Raw genomic sequence first — 16,805 nt, forward strand, 5'->3', positions numbered from 1 at the left:
TATGTATGTAAGTGTATTTAAAGTCTGGAAACAAGACCCGTAGAATTATTGTATCATCATCATTGGGGGATCCTGTGAATATGCCCATTCTCTATGAGTTTGGAGCGGTTTGGACTTCACGATTCTTGGCCAGAGCAGGAAGAATATCGAGTGTGGAGCACAACTTTAGTGGTTTTGAATATTCCTCATAGCCTTTGTTTGGGGATTTCATGAAGAAGCAAACTAAGAAAAGATGAAGGAAGGTAGCAAAAATGAAAAGGTATTCCATTACACATTGATTTTTTGGAAGTGTGCTGATGTTTGAAACAAAAGTTTCCATTTCTGATTAAGGCTTGAGCAGGTGAAAGTGAGCTGTTCGAGTGAGCAAACTGGAGTTTTTAGTCAACAATCAAGACTTTTAAAAAGGAAGGGGGGTAAAACGACCCTCCAGCCACCCTCTAGTCCACGTGCCACTGATCCGTTGCCACCGTCTTGTATCTCCTTGACTGCCTCCCAGGCTGCTGGGCCCTACCACTGATAACGGGCACAGTTGCTCTGAGAAAAATAAAACTTGGAATGTCGTTATGTTACTATTGGTATGTTTGTAAGATTAGAACTAGATACTGGGGAGGAAGAGAAGAGGAAGGAAAGAAAAGGAAGAGGAAGAGAAGGAAAGAAAGGAGAAGAAAGAACAATAAAAAGGGAAGACGAGAGGAAGAAAGTGATGGTGATGTCATATCTGGGACACATTTACACTAAAAGTTATTCACTGTTTATCCGAAATTCAAGTTTAACAGGGTATCTTGTATTTATGCCGACATTCCAACTCTGATTCCGGCCAAAGGCTAAGCATTTTCCACATATCATCTCCTTTAAGCTGTACAGAACTGTTGTCAGGTAATGATAACTGTCCTTTGCTTCTAGATGAGGAAGCTGAGACTCAAAGCAGTACAAAGACTGACTCAAGTTCACCTTGCTGATGAGGGAGAGAGTCAGGCTACGAACCCAGGCAGAGCCTATTCCCAGGAGCCCTAGAGAAAAGAAGAAAAATGAAGCAAGGAGACCAAGTCTACCCTGGGATATTTCGAAACAATTTAGCAGAAGCTTTAGTGCAAGGAAAGCGAAGCCAATCAGCAAGACCCACAGTCTCTGAAGATTGTCAACAGCTACTTCATTGTTGGTAAGTAACTTCCTTTGGGGAGCTCTGTTTAAATTGTAATCCCAGGTCTTTGACCAAGGAGACACCCTCTCTATCTCCTGTTGGTGGAGTAAATTAAAAATCTTCCCATATTCTGAGTGAAGAAATGAAACCTTTGTGGTAAATCTCATAAAAATGTGCCCTGGGGATGAAAAGTTGCATTCAATCCTCAGCCGTCTATATTAATTATGAGAAAGGACAATGAGACTTGGGAAACATATGAATTATGAAATACTTCTAGGTGCTGCATGCTGGGAGAGACACTGACAAACCAGAATGCAGCTGAGGCCATGTGACTGGGCCACTGGCGGTGGCAGGCGGCTGTGCTTAGCAAGGGCGATGAGGTTCCTGAGCACAGTTTGTGAGGAATAAAGGACCAGCAGTGGCTAGGCTGGAAATAGACAGCTAAGGGGAAATACGACAGCTCCTGAATTATACGAAACCTTATCTGTTCTAATTTCTAGCACCTAGAATGCTGTATATATTACAAAGGATAGAATTAGGCTGATGAGTAAGTTTTATAGTGGTAGCTTTCTACTCAGTGCAGCGGATCGTATTCTAGGAGCCAGAGTGGTCTAACGGAAGGATGGGTGACACGCGGGAATAGTTCTATCCACTTTTACTGCAAGCCTTCCTGCTACACCGGGGTGTCAGTCCGTCTGGGATCTGCTAGGGAAGATTTCTGAGCTGAGTGAACAGCTTGGCCAGGCACATACATGTGTGTACACACACTTCCACCAACATGTACGGATTTAAGAAATTACATTTTGATTACAGACAGAACTTGAAAAAGTAAAGCACCTCTCAAGTCTGTCGTTTTGGGTCCATCCCTACTGCCATCCTTTTCCTGGGCCCTTCCTTTCTTCCCCGGATAACTGCCAAAACCTAATTGTTCTTCCTGCATCCAACCCCTTCTCTCTATAATCAGTTTCCCACAGAAGCACAAGTGTGATCTGCTCTCAATTCAAGTATATGAATTGTGTGCCCTTGCTGACAAATCCAGAGGCCCCCAGCAACCAGGGGGAATGCATCTGAGTTGCCTCGGCGTAGTCTACGAGGCTGGCGTAGCGTTGGTTCCTGCCATTCCCACTTCTGCTCCCGCCACATGCTGCGTGAGCTCCTGTAAGAGCCGTGGGGCCGTAGGTTTCCTTCCTTCACACTCATTCTCTCTTTGTGAAGGCCTTTCTGCCCCCTAGAACCTAGCTCAGAGTGCACCTTCTCTGGGACATCTTTGCTGGTGATCCCGGGTATTCTGCACCCCTCTCTTGCCGTGTGGTCACTTCTATGACCTGTCTGTGTCTCCTGCTACACCTGCCACATTAAAAAAAATTTTTTTTAATGTTTTATTTATTTCTGAGAGAGAGAGAGAGACAGCGTGAGCAGGGGAGGGTCAGAGAAAGAGGGAGACACAGAATCTGAAACAAGCTCCAGGCTCTGAGCTGTCAGCACAAAGCCCGACGTGGGGCTCGTACCCACGCACCATGAGATCATGACCTGAGCCAAAGTTGGACGCTTAACCGACTGAGCCACCCAGGTGCCCCTACACCTGTCACATTTTAAGCCTCACAAAGGCAGGGCCTGGGCACTAGGCATCTGTCTAACCGCATCGAGGACATGGTGCCTGATACAGGAGAGGTGCTCATAAATACAGACACTATCATCAAAGAGAAACCTTTGGGAGGCTATAAAATGCACGCCTGCCCTAATATTTGTGAGGCCCGGAGCAACAGTATAAATGAAGGCCCATATATCATATGTCTAAACATTTAAAAATTATAAATCGAGCTAAGAAACTGTTCTGGAAAATAAGTTCTATCTTCCTACCTTGATAAACATATCCTCACTATGGCAATACCAAATATGCACAGAGTTCTGTTCTTAATGACTGAAAATCGGCAAAATACCAAAGATGACTGAATTTAATTATTAATGCACATGTCTGAGAACTCTCTTGATGAGTTGGTGACATTTGCATGAGAATAAAATGAAGACATACATAATTCATAAATTACCATATATTTATCCCATTAAATTTATTCTCTTCACTTAACTTGAGCAAAAATCCCTAATTATGTGATTTTCACATAATTTGAGTTCTATTCATAGAGATCATCTAAAGGATTGAAAACGTAGTTGTATTCAAGATATATTTTAAATATATTTAAATATATTTTCATGAAGATAAGTGAACATCAAAGTCAAAGTGTAAAATTAAAATTATTTGCATGTATATTTTCAAAATGTTTTAATACAATCAGAAATAAAACTAACATTTTCAATTTTGATTTTTGAATAGTTAGCTAAATCGTATTAGATGTTTCATAAAAGAAATTTGTATTTCTAGCATTCAACGCCCATCTAGGCATTAGTATAAAACCTCAGGATCATACTTGAAGTGTGATATATTCATATATACATATCTTTAAAAGCATACATATTTATATATATGATCCATATACATTTAAAAGCAATATGCATTATTTAACATTACGAAACATTCCTCAATTGCCACGTGCAACTGTTGTGAAATCCCTTTGTAATTCACGAGTCCATGAGGAGCTACAAACTGAAATGTGAACAGAAGCAGGAAAAAGCACTCTGGGTGCTACTGGGAAATAGTACTTCATTAAGTAGAATTCCACTGTTCACGCTTAGAGAAAGGATTTGACAAGTTAATTAGTCTTTTCTCTTAGCTAAGCACAAATCCTTCCCACACCCCGAAGCTGCGTCTGCCTCCAAGTGTTGGACAAGTGGCAAATCCACAGACCTTCATGGCATTCAGGTACACTTGCCGTTTGGTTCTTGTTTGTTTTTAATTGAGACATAATTGACATAGCACATATAAGTTTCAGGTGTACAACATAATGATTCGACATTTGTATATACTGCAAAATGAGAACTTATGGCTGGAGATCCACAGTAGCGTCTGTGGAGACCAGAACGGTGTTAGTTTACCAGAGCAGATGTTGAAAGTCTTGGGGCCGGCTGTGTTGGTGTTAAGTGCTAGATTTGGAGTGATCAGGGTGTCCCTGTGCTCTTGCACATATTTGCTGTTGGCATTTTCTCTAATTCATGCAGGACACAGGCCTTTTTGCCCCAGCTTAAGGGGTACACTGATCAAATCTCTTGTTTATGTGGGTTTATTTAAAATAGTTTGATCTCTTTCGTATTTAAGGCGTTAACTGCATTCTTGTCCGTTATTTCAGATTCATAGCTCGAAGGACTAAAAGCTTGGTAGTCAGGGGCAGAAGTAGGGATAAAGAGGCCTGTCTTGGATTTCTACGCTGGCACTAATTTGCTATAGGAATTTGTGCAAATCGGAGTCTCTATTTTCTCATCTTAAGAAAAGCGGGGGAGGGATGATAGTAATTGTGAGGATTAGACAAGGTAAAGTAAATGGAAGGTTTTTGTAACTAAGAAGCAGTTCGTAAATTAAAGGATTTATTTGGGATAGCCTTGTATTCCTTTTCTAAGCCTATCATAACAAAGTACCACAGACTGGGTGTCTTAACAGAATTTATTTCTCCTGGCAGGCTGGAAGTCCGAGATCATGGTGTCAATGGGGGTGGCTTCTGTGGCCTCTCTCCGTGGCTTGTAGATGGCTGTCTTTGTCCAGTGGTCTTTCCTCTGGACGTGCCTTGTCCCCATGTGCTCTTCTTGTAAGGATATAAATGATACAGGATAAGGGCCCACTCCAATGGCCTCTTGTAACTTTAATTACCTCTTTAATGATCCGATCTCTTGATACAGTCACATTCTGAGATACTGGGGGTTAGGATTTCAGCAATTTCATCCATAACAAGCTTCATTTCCTTTCTTTTAAGTGAATTTCAGATTCTATTTGAACTATCCTAATTCCAATGTCACAACTCCACTTAATGATGAATGATTACCCTTAGAAATAGTTTCTGTTGAGGCTAGCTATGAGAAGTACTGGAAGGAAGTTCCTGCAACATCAATTTATTTGAAACTTCATAAACACCTTCCTGTGGTGAATCAGCTGACTGAACATGGCGGAGGGACGTCAGACCTGATGGGATTTGCAGCATGCTCCTGTTGTTCCCGAGGGGCTCAGATGTTTTCCTGAAATGTGTAAAAGGAAGGCCTTGAGCTCCATATGGTTCGGTGAGGTTGGGGGAAAGGTCTTCCTATTTCGGGAGGTGATAGTGAGTGGAGCATGAGTGGGAGTGGCATGTGGATGGATCTGAGTAAGGGTTCAGGGGCCTCAGAGCCTAGATGTGCTCAGTCTGGGCAAAGCATCCATGTGAGCAGCACACGTGGTCTGTCCCATGGCCTTCTGCATCCAGATCTTCCTGCCATTTTCTAAGTAGGGCAGGAAAGTCTTGTAGTCCCCAGAGAGCTTGGCTATTGGGGAATAATTTTACTTTTCAGTTGATTTTAAATCAAATCTGCGGAAAACCTAGGACTGAACAGAGAGTCACTCTTCAGCTTTTGAGTATCTAGGGACACTTTTCTACTTTTTATGGATGTGAAAGGAAAACAGGAACTATTGTAATGTAATATTTATCAACCTTGTATAAATTTTTGACCCCTTTTAAAAGGAAAAAAAAGTTTTCATTGTTGCTAGTATTATGAACATAAATTATTACGTTTCAACATAAAATTAAGTATAAATCCATATGCTTCCATACCACCTCTCTAGCTATGAAGCCAAAACAAATTCACAAATTGCATACAAACAAATCCGCGAAAGCCATCATATTCAAATTAGCATTAATTTAACATGAAAAATAATCTTTTACTATAAAAAGATGAAACGTGTTTAGTATTTCTTTAAAATTTTTTTTAATGTTTTTATTTATTTTTGAGAGAGAAAGAGAGAGACAAAGCATGAGTTGGGGAGGGGCAGAGACAGAGGAAGACACAGAATCCGAAGCAGGCTCCAGGCTGTGAGCTGTCAGCACAGAGTCCAACACGGGGCTCGAACTCAGGAACCACAAGGTCATGACCTGAGCCAAAGTCGGATGCTCAACCAACTGAGCTACCCAGGAGCCCCTAGTGTTTCTTTTTTTGACAGTATTCTTTTGATTCTTTTTTTTTTTTTTAATGTTTTATTTATTTCTGAGAGAGAGAGACAGCATGAGCAGAGGAGGGTCAGAGAGAGAGGGAGATACAGAATCTGAAACAGGCTTCAGGCTCTGAGCTGTCAGCACAGAGCCCAATGTGGGGCTCGAACCCGTGAACCATGAGATCATGACCTGAGCTGAAGTCGGACACTTAACTGACTGAGCCACCCAGGCGCCCCAGTATTCTTTTGATCTTGAGAATGAAGATATTTTCATTTGAGTCAGCATGAAAATTTCTAAATTTTATATGTCAGTTTGCTAGAACAATATAATAAGTGTACCTCAAAATAAAACTTAACAAGAATGCAGTTGAGTGGTTTTCAGTATATTGTGAATATATAATTTCAAAGAATTGTGCAATCATCACCTAAACCTAATTTTAGAACATTTTTATTATCTCAAGAAGAAATCCTGTACCTGTTAGCTGTCACTATACATTCCTCCACCTTTGCACCCCTTCTGGTCTAATGAAATCCTGCATCTATTTTCTGTCTCTCTGGATTTGCCTGTTACAGACATTTCATGTAATAAAACCCTATCATATGTGGCCCTTTGTGTCTGGGTTCTTCTAATTAGCATAGTGTTTTCAAGGTTCATCTGTGTTGAAGAGTGTGTCAGCACTTTATATGGCTGAATAATATTCCATTGTATGGTTATATCCTACATTGATTTTTTCATTTTTCTCTTGATTGACATTTAGTTTGCTTCCAATTTTGGCTGTAATGAATTATACTATTGGGCACATGCTTTTCTGTGGACGTATGTTTTCCCTTTTTGTGTGTGGAAATACCTAGATGTGGAATTGCTGGCTTACATGGAAACTCGCTGTTTAACATTTTGCGGGACTACCGAACTATTTTAGAAAGCAGCTGCCTCCTTTCACATCCCCACCAGAAATACTGGAGGGCCCTAATTGCTCCCATCTCTTCATCACTTGTTATTGTGTGTCTTTTTTGCTTAGAGCCAATCTGTATTTCACCGTAGTTTGGATTTGCATTTCCCAAATGACTAATGATGCTGGGCATCTTTATGTGTGCTTATTGGCCAGGCCATTTGTATATCTTCTTTGGAGAAACGTTTATTCAGAGACTTGTGCATTTTAAAATTTGATTATTGAACCTCAAGTGTGTTTCTAAGTGGGCATTTTATGAAAACGAGACAGTGAGATGATAATGTGCTGTGGTTCCTGAGAACTCAGGCTCTGTGACCTACCTTCTTTGTATCCTAGGTAAGCAGTAAAAATCTCTGAGTTTCAGCCTCCTCACCTATAGAGTAGGATTAATATCTGTTAGAGCTGCAATGAGAATCAACTAAAGTCATCTGCATCAACCCCAGGCAAAGGGGCTGGCATGTGGTAAGGGCTTAATAAACAGGAATCATTATGAACTCCACAGCTCGTTCTGGCACTAAATCTCAAAGGACTCTGCCGTCTTCTTTATATTTTTGGAGTATGAGAGCCAGTTGGGAAATGGTGCCAGGTGCATGAAAACAGACTTGTAAACAACAGGTAGGTTTTGAATATGCAGATATAAAGGAGGCGATACTTGGGGTAGAGAGAATGAATGAGTAAAGGCACAGAAATAGGAATACGTAGGGGCCTCTATACTGACTAGCAATGAGATCAGTTTGAAAGCCCTTTGGAAGACATGCAAGGGACAGGACTAGATAAGGCTGGAAAGAGAGAGGCTGGAGGCCGCCATGCTAGACTCTCATCCCACCCAACACGGGAGCCATGACGTTGGTCTGGTGCTCAAGGTCGAAGGCAGAGTGGTTGCTGTCGACTCAGGTGTGTGGGCTGGGATGCCAGGCAGTGGGGAAGGAGGGGGGCATGTCGCAAAGCTTGCCTCCTAGCTTCGTGAAGCCATTTGCTATTCGGGGAGCTGCTGCACAGTCAGAGGCAGAACCTGAGCCTCCCTCTGCAGAACATTAGGGAAAAGTCTTCACAGACTGTCTTGAAGGGGTGATGGGGATGCGAAGCAGAAGCCGAAGGAGGAATGCACTGTAGGGCCTGGTCTCTCATTGTCCTCAAAGAGTGTGAGGATGCAGGGTCGTCACTCACTTGGGTCGCTTAGGCCCGTGAATAAGGACAGACACAAAGTTTGTCACTGTTTCTGTTGTTTTCAATATCCAGAGCGTTACCACTCTTCTCTCTGCTTAGTTAGGCCGAGCAGCCGCCGGCCCTGGTGACCGGGTAAATTTACCTGCATGGCTTTACTTCTCTCTCTCTTAAACTTTTACAATCCTCATTCTATTTCTAAGAGTTTTATTTTAATTTTTCAAGCAATTTTAATCGAAGTTTGGATGATAACAAGATTATATTGATTTCAGGTGTACTTTCTCTTTGTTGTAAGATTTTGTGATCTTTTGCACCTCAAACCAAGACTTAGAGCAGCCCCCTTACTCATCCAAAACCTCAGAAAGTCATCAGGGACCCTCAGGATTGATTCATTTGTTCTCTAAGCCTGTGCTTTTTTTTTTTTTTTTAAAGACAAATTGACCTCTGTTCTATTGCAAAGAATTAGTTGGCACTAATTTATAGTCACTTTACTCCCCATCACATGACTATTAGAAGTAATAAAAGGCTGGATAAAGGCCATCCACAAACTTCTAAATTGGAAATATCTGTGGCCAATTGTCTTCACACTTTTAAGGCCCATTTAGCAGCTGGTAACTATTCCCTTGCATGGTATTAGATGCACCCTAATCCTTTTGTGTTTCTTGAGAACTGGGAAAAGAAATATTGTGTGTGTGGTTTTCCAACTGAAAAGGGGCTGTGTTCAGCACTTGACCGGAGCATGTGTGAACACACCAGCTGAGCTAGGAGAGGTTTTCCAATACCGCCTTCCAGTCTCTACTCTTCCCCCCACTGTGGGGGTTCATTTCTTAGGGCACAGTGTGTCCTCTGGAAAGTCACGTAGCTGTTGGCAGTGAGAGGTGCTCTCCCCGCAGTGAGGGCTCATGCTTTGTTCCTATTGGCTGGCTCTCCTCTCTCTCTGAGTCCTTGGACCTTGAGGACAAGGACGAGAAAGCAGTAGTGAGGGAGAACGTGCTAGAGGAAAATCACATTTTCTAGGCCTAGGGGCAATGCCTCCAACTGACAAGATCACAGGAAACACCTCAGAAACAGCTCCCAAAACCTTCTCCGTGGCTGGAGAAGATAGAGAACATTCGTGTGTTTTGCTCACTATTTCTGTTTTCACTGGTTTCTCACATTAATGGGTGCTCATGTTCAGGCAAACATCTGGCTGCTTCTGAGTCAGGGGGACCATCGAAGAGGAGGGTTAGTGTTTGGAACCGTTTTTTGAGGAGGTAAGGGAGGTCGTGTGGAAGGCATGCAACGTAGAAGTAGCTTAGCTTGAGGACTAAAGACAGGGATTTAAAAAATGAAAAAAAAAAACAAAAACAAAAAAAACAACGGGCATAAGTGAAAAATGGAATAGAGCCATGCCAGAGAGAGAGGTAGATCAAGTCAGGCATCCTCCAGATTTGGTCAATGACAGATAGGAGGCTAAGTTTAACCCATGGGCACCTTCAGTCATACTGCTCACAGGGTAGCCTGAAGGTACCCGGGCTCCGGAATCTCCTAGTTGTATACACAGAGGCAAATCGTGCAGTATCCTTGAACGTCAGTCATCTCAAGTATAAACATTCACTGATGTGACCTGTCTATCACAGATCTGCATCATAGATCACTAACTCAGGAAATGAATGGGTGAGCCCTGGCACTGTCCCAGTACCTGCCATCCAGGGAACCCCGAGGGGGCTAGGCAAGTTGAAAGCATGGCTTCTGGCCAGGTTTGCCAAGACCGTTGCAGAACAAATTCAGACAAACTCATCATAAGCAAAGCCTTATCATAAGCAATCAGGAGGTGGTGGGGGAAGAGTTGGAAAAGAGAAGGGAGGAAATTTATTTTGGGAGCCTGCTGTCAAGGGAGGTGGCACGCTCCAGCTTAAAAACCACCCTCCCCACCACCAAGATGGACACGTAGAGTTTTATAGGAGAGGTCAGGTGCAAGAGGGTGGGCAGAGAGCACATGATCATGGGTGGGGGTTGCTAGGTGTTTAGCCGATTATCAAGGGAAGGGGACGTGTGGGGTGTGGTCTTCTAGGCTGTCAGGGTTTTTTTGGTCTGGTGTCTTGGAATGTTCCTGGTCATTGCAAAACACCCTCATCAATGCCTCAAGAAAGCGCAATAAGAAATAAGCCAATGGGTTTTAGTTAGAACATGAGTTAAGTGGTCTTGTCTATTTCTGGCTTTAACTATAGAGGTCTTTGGTTGAGTAAGAGGGCTCGTTGACACTAATAATAATATCCAACAATTGTATTGTCAGAGGGATCAAATAAGATGATGCACATGAAAGCATTTTATAAACTGTAAGCACTATCTAATGTAAAATATGAGTGCATACTACCTAACATTCATTATTTACGTGAACCAAGACAGAGCTGGTCAGATAATCACAGTGTGCCTTCAAAGAATGCAATGTTATTGTTTCCAACTTCATAGTAATTTGGACTATGTCAACAGACTAGCTTAGTGAAAGACCCCGGAATATTCTGTTGTGGTGTGGTAGTAGATATTGGCAGTCTTAGTTTAAAAAAAAATGCAAATCTTCCTGCTTTATTTCTTATAATGTTTTCTAACCTAGCCCGTGGTTGGCATGGGGCACAGATATGAATATTCTGGTAACAGTTCAGGAAGGAACCCCAGTTTCCCATCCCAACAATTCTTTCTTCTTGGAAGATTGGTCACTCTTAGTCTTCCTACTTAGAGGATAGAGGCGTTTGGGTGAAAATGCATGTTTGTGCTCTGTGGTTTCAGGGAAGACAAATGAGAGTGTGCAGTGTAGGGGCTTGCGAATTATAAAGTGCTACAGACAAGTGCTGTGTCAGTCACAGAGGCAGCTCATTGTAATGAAAACAAATGGTATCTCAAGTCAAAAGAGCTGAGTTCAAGTCCTGGCTCTAACAGTGTCTATTTGTATGACCTTGGGCAAATCGGTTAATCTGCCAGTGCCCTAACTGTGTTCTCTGAAAAAGGTAGAAAATGTGGGAAATACCTATCTTAGCAATGCACAAGATGTGGTGAGGACAAACGTGTGACAACTGTCACGTGTGGGTTTATTTGAATATAAAGCACTTGAGCCTGTTGTCCACCCTCTGTCCTTCTGGGGAGGCCTACAGGTGCTTTCTGCCCAGGGTCTGCACCTGGATTATGTGTGTCTGAACCTCACTGAATCTTGATTGTTGATTGAAGAGTCATAACCTTGAAAATTCGTACGTGGGGCACCTGGGTGGCTCAGTCAGTTAAGCGTCCAACTTGGGCTCAGGTCATGATCTCACGGTTCATGAGTTCGAGCCCCGCGTCAGGCTCTATGCTGACAGCTTGGACCCTGGAGCCTGCTTCAGCCTTCTAATGAAGGCAATCTCTGGTAATCTTTGGTTTTGAAGACCTCTTTTGTGCGCTTTCCATCATCTTTATGATGAGATAGATTTCCTCTGTGTAGCATCCGCAGAGCCTCAGCTGAGGAGTGAGCTGCTTTAAAACATTTCATTTCAGGTAACTCATAAAGATCTCAGTGGCACTGTTCCTTCATTCCACCTGGTCGTTAATTTTCTTCATGACCACAATAGCATGAGTATCATCTTTGGAGCCTAAATACTGCAGTTTGAAAGTCCCTTGAACCTGAACTAAAACACTTGTTCTCTTTAAAGTGTGAGCTTTTCTATGGCTTGGTTTCAATTCCTCTTAAATCTATTTTGAAATGCAGCTTCTTTTAGCCAGTCAGTGTTATTTTTCCATGCCCTCTGCTTCTTCTCTAGGACCCAGAGTGGTTGGTCAGTTCAAGTACACAAGGCGGCCGCAGACTTGATTTGACTGACAGCTTAGGGGAGCTCCCAGCCCAGCATGTTAAGTGAGATGGAGTTGGCGTTAGTAGGATGTCTTGCTATCTGGAAAAATCTGTCCTTACAGGACCAGGAGTTTTCATTCACCTGAGGAACGCTGATGTCTTTCAATACTCACGACGCACTGCTGACACGTTTTCTCCTTTTGTGGCCAGTGCCAACGGGAAAGCATTTTTCAACTGGTGGGACACGACTGACATTTTTGCTTTGCAGCAGAATAGGTAATATCTTTAGGACACATCACTATTCCTTTTCCTTTAAAAAAAATGTTTTGATGTTTATTTATTTTTGAGAGAAGGGCAGAGTGCAAGGGGAGAAGGCAGAGGGAGAGGGAAACAGAATCTGAAGCAGGCTCCGGGCTCTGAGCTGTCAGCACAGAGCCCTATGAGGGGCTCAAACTCACAAACTGTGAGATCATGACCTGAGCTGAAGTCAGAGGCTTAACCAACTGAGCCACCCAGGTGCCCTGCTATTATTAATATATTAACATATGTTAATAATTATATTAATATTAATTTTTAGGGCATTGGTTACACATGCATATATGAGGCCTTAATTTAAAAATATTAATGAGATGACCATGATTCTGACCTGTTGGGAAGCAGAGTGTTGTGGAAACAGCCCTGATCCTGAAATCAAAAGATTTGGGCTTGACTCCTGGATATCCTGCTAATTAGCTAGACGACCTTGGGCAAGACATTTAGCCTTTATAAGTCTTAAATTCTTGCTTTGTGAACTGGGGGATGACAAGGACGGTTGGGATTTCAAGTGACTAATGGACATGATTGTGGGGTGATATGTAAGTGAAAGATTATCATCAAGAACCTTTATCCCTAGTGCTGCTTTGTCAGTTATTTTGAGGGTTTGGTCAATAGATTTCCCATGATCCTTGTTCTTCTAATTTCAGAGGATAGTGCAAAATCTCAGGGCTTCATGTCAGACTTTCCAATGGTGCCATCCTATGATGATGATGAAGAGGAGGAGGAGAAGGAGGAGAAGGTGCCCTAAGAAATTTTCACTCAGCTGGATGGTGCCTTCCTAAAATCCTTCCAATCCTAGTGTCTTATTATGATAATATTCGAGCACTAACCTTTGCAACTAATCTAAGGGCCTCATGAAACTTACACATTGTCTTATTCATTCGCACCACAGAGAGAGGGAGAACAGCTAGGGAACAGGTGACACTGTGCCCAGGACCTGACATACACCAGTTGCTTGGTTGTTTTAGCTGACTGAGTATCATTATAGCTTCTCCTTAGGTCTTTTGAGTCAATCCAGTTTAATAGATACTAAGGTGAGTAGGGACCTAAGTGCTATGCAAGGTAAAAAATTATAGAACTCATCAAGAGTTAACAATTGGGTTAATCCCTCCTTCTGCTGTACTGCCTCTCTGTTACCTGTTATCTGTGTCTGTATCCATATCCATATCCATATAGATAACATATCCATATAGATAACATACATACATACGGGTATATACATATCCATATAGATAACATCTATATCTCTCCTGGAAGAGGACTGTGTCTTTGAGCTCCTTAAAGAAAGAGTCCCACTGCTTCCATCATCTGGCTCGCCCGGAAGCAGTTCTGGCTGCCTAAAGATTGGGCCTGTGGAGGACTGAGATCTGTAGTTGGCATCTCCAGGACAAACAACAGAATTTACTGGGCACATCTGGCTGAAGGGTAGATTGGTGGAAAGCAAGACAGCTTTGGAAAGCAAGAGCTTTTGCTCTTGTGTGAGGGTCTACATTGTCATAATCTCCAACCTCAGTAGCTGCTGACTGGCTGGGACCACTCTATCCCCCTCATCACATGGCCTCTGATGTCACCTAATAAGGAAAGGTCAGACTCACCTCCTGATGAGGCCACAGTAACAGCTGCTGTTGCCGTGGGCCTATGGATTCTTCCAGCTCGTTCATTCATTCATTCATTCATTCATTCCACAAATGTTTATTGAGTGTCTCCTATGGAACAGTTCAAAATACTCATGGCAAGATTGTGAGCAAAACCACATAATCTTTACTTTCACGGAGTTTCCAATTTACTGTGAAAGAAACACATGGATGAAAGTTCTCCCTGCAGTGGGCAGATAGCCTGTGACAAGTGCTGGGAGGGAGGGGATTGGGTCTAGAGGGAGAGATCAGGGAAGAGCTGAAAGAGGAGAGGAGGAAAACAAGGGAAATGGGGCCTGGGGCAGCTGTCGAGCAGAGGACACATGGCACACGTAGGCCTGTCACCCCGATGGTCTGAAAGAAGGCAGTGTCTGAAAGATGGAAGGCGAGGAGGAGCAAAGGTGACATGCGATTGGAGAGGGAGAGGGGATGAGGGTCAGGGTTTTGGACTTTAAGCCTACGGACTATGAGAAGACAAAAAGGGCTTTAAGCACAGGGGCTCTCCCTGCACATTGGAGAAGGAGGGGGCACCTGGCAGGGACAGGGACCCCAAGTAGGCTATTGTCTTGGTCTAGGAGAGAGAGCAGCAACTGTGGACCAGGGTACTGGCCATGGGGGGCGGGAGGTGGGAAGACTGAGAGACATCCAGCAGGCAAGGCCTTGGAGAAGGATTGATTACAAGGGGAGGGAGAGAAGGAGACAGAGGGATTCCCAGGTGGGCCAGGGAGGCCAGAAATGAAAGCAAGAGCCAGAACTAGAGGAGGCAGACTGGGCAGGGAGCAGGGAGAAAGCCATAGGAAGGCTCTTGTTCAGTTATTATTCCTTCCACTTATGAACGCCGCTCTCCGCCCGATTTGTCCGATTTGGTTTCCACTCTAAGCAATTTTGCCTTAGAGCTTAACTGCCAGGGGTCATTCAGTTCAGTTTTCAGTGTATTTTTCAGGTCTGCAGGTGCATGGCCATGTCTGCGAATGCGGACTCAGGAAAGGGACATTGGTAGTGGGTCCTTCAGCCCAGAGTTTCCTCCGCTCTTCTGGAATGTGGCTTTCTTGGCAGTCTTCCCTCAGGAGCCCCGTTTCTCCTCACTAACTTTCACCAATGGCCGCAAGTTTAGTTAGTTTGAGGTTGCTAAAAGCCTTTCCAGTTTTTGTTTTCAGCTCAGTAGCCATTCTCCCCTCAGGCAATCTGTTGGGCTTGTTCCTGGTTGAATGGCCTCTGGGACCCTGGAGGTGCCTTCAGGATTCCGGAGGGTGGGAGCCAGCTGCAGACAGCTTTCATTTCTTCTCATCCAACCAGCCCTAACAGAATCCTACGGCATCCCAGCCCATCGAAGTTTCAGATTGTTATTTAGTGCCAAGTGGCCTACAATGACAGTGCCTATTACTTTTACTATATTAAAGAGAGGTTGGTATTCGATGAAATCTTTGACGTTTGGTATGAGGAAACTAATTTTTTTTTTTTACATAAACTTCCCTGCTCCTAATGTGCATGGCCACTTTTTCATTCAATTAGTGAATGAATACAAATCTACTGAGGCATTTCTCACATGCCAGGAATAGTGCTGAAGATGAGGAAGGGGGCAGTTGTGAGGGATGATGGTCATCAGCCCGGGGGGTTTCTCAAAGCCCTCCTTCAAGTACTCCCATGGTCCAGGAGACCTAGGGAGAATGCAGACGGGAGTGCTGGCTGCTGGTTGTGGCCAAATAACTTGCCATAAACTCCCTTGATATTTGTTTGAGGTCCTCTGTCTCAGTTTAAAATTTCATGTACCCTTTGCACATGGCTCTCTAATGTATTTAATGTTTAAATATTAAAAATGTCCCGCACTGTGAAAAGAAAATTGTTGCCCCAGTTAAGTGTATCCTGCTTTTTCTGAGTCCCTTTGCATATGCCTGTGCACCCCCAGACATGAGTATCACAAGAAAGACACGAAGAGAACTCAACGTCTGGGGGAATGCACAGCCAGACGAACACGACAACAATGCTAAGGAGAAGATAAGCAATCATGGAAACAGATGCTAAAACTGGGTCTTAAAGAAAGGACTCTGGATTTTGAGGGGCAGGGGTGGGGTGAGGAAGCATTTGGGGAAATGAGGATTGCTTATGTAAGTGCGTGGAGGTCTGAAATAAAATGACTTGTGTCAGAAATGAGTTGCAAGAGCACAGTTGGTGGCGAAGGAATGAGCCAGGAGAGTAGATGGCAGCCCCAAGCGCAAAGGGCGGTGAATGTCACCTGAGAGTCAGAACCAGATCCAGAGCTGCTGCTTCCGTAAGCACTGAGAAGCATTTGAAGTTTTTCCCAAGTGGTTTTGTGAGCTAGAAATGTCACGAAGGAGGACTCTGCCACAGAGAGGAGGGAAGTTCAGAGTTCAATGCCAGGATTCCCTTCACTCTCGGACCATCTGGAATGTGGAATGTGGGCAAAAAGCAGGGCCACCCGCCCCCTTCGGGTGCTGATTAAGTCAGAGGCGGGGGTCTGGCCATCTGTTTGTTCAAATATTGCATTTCAAATTTGAACGCAAATAGCCAGGTTGGGGACTCGCTGCTCTTCCACGACCCTTTCCTAATGCACAAGAGCAGAGATGGAAGCCTAGAGAGGCAAAGCCACCTGCCAGGGTCACCTCGCTCATTATTGGGACTCAGACTCTGCTCCCCAGTCACGAGTTGCCCCCAGGTACCCAGGCTGGGAGTCTTTCTGTTCACCCGCTCCCTTGTGTACTTCTCCGTAACCGAAGGCATA

The sequence above is a fragment of the Hyaena hyaena genome, unplaced genomic scaffold, assembly GCF_003009895.1.
Source record: "Hyaena hyaena isolate Hyena2069 unplaced genomic scaffold, ASM300989v1 scaffold_730, whole genome shotgun sequence".
Classification (NCBI taxonomy): Eukaryota; Metazoa; Chordata; class Mammalia; order Carnivora; family Hyaenidae; genus Hyaena; species Hyaena hyaena.